This window comes from Callospermophilus lateralis, chromosome 10 (assembly GCF_048772815.1).
Source record: "Callospermophilus lateralis isolate mCalLat2 chromosome 10, mCalLat2.hap1, whole genome shotgun sequence".
Taxonomy (NCBI): Eukaryota; Metazoa; Chordata; class Mammalia; order Rodentia; family Sciuridae; genus Callospermophilus; species Callospermophilus lateralis.
The window spans coordinates 64,720,672-64,721,708 of NC_135314.1; positions in this window are offsets into that span (position 1 = coordinate 64,720,672).

Consider the following 1,037-nt stretch of genomic DNA (forward strand, 5'->3'; position numbering starts at 1 on the left):
CTGTGAAGGTATTCTGTGGATGTGATTAACATCCACAATTTGTCGGCTTTATGGAAAGGAGACTTCCCCAAGTAATTTGAGTGAGCCTGATTCAATTAGTTGAAAGGACTTAAAACATAGGTTTCCCTAAAGACAAGAAGGAAGAGGATGAAATTCCACTATGGACTGCTCCTTCAGTTTCTGCCTGAGTTTCAAGTCTGCTATACATATTTTGGACTTTCCTATCCAATCCCCACAATCACATAAGCCAATTTCTTTAACAAATACCTTCATATGCTACTATTTTTGCTTGATTGGTGGATCCCTGATTAACACATCATCTTTAAAAATCTGAAAAAAGGAAAACAATACCCTTCTTGATTCTAACTCTGTTACCACATAAACTCTTGTCTTCCCTTCTCATTTAGGCTTCTAAAACATATTACCTCAAAGTCACTATTTCCATTTTCTCCCTTTGTAATCACATTGCAGCTATTTATTTAATTTGTGAATTGGATATTTTCTTATGAACAGCCAATGGGCCATCTCAAATTCAGTATATCAATAGTTATCTCATTATTCCTGCCACCTATCTAATTTGGTTCTTCTTCTGAATGCCATATTTCAGATGCAAGGTGAAAATCTAGAAAACACCCTAGACAGGTAAAAATCTAAATACTAGACCTCTACATAAGTCATACTCTCAGTCTCCAGTACCAGTGCTTGAAGGTTCAGTCTTTCATCATTTCTATCCTCAGCATTTGTAATAGACTCTCTAGTCTCCATGTCTCCAGCCTCTTCCCTCTAAAATCTGTTCTTCGGAGTGCTCTTCCTCTGATACAGGGTGACCAAAATTGCCCTGTTGAAGAGTGAAGGAGGAAGTCCTTTGTCACATATAGCAAGGACTCTGCAACCCACACTGTGGGGCCCAGGTAAAGGCCGCCGGTCGCTGCGCTCTGGGCCCCGCCCCTCCCCATTTACCCGCCTTGGCCTCAGCCCCCTCCTCTGCCACTCCACTTGGTCTCACCCAGCTCCGCCCATCGTAAGCCCGCCCCGTC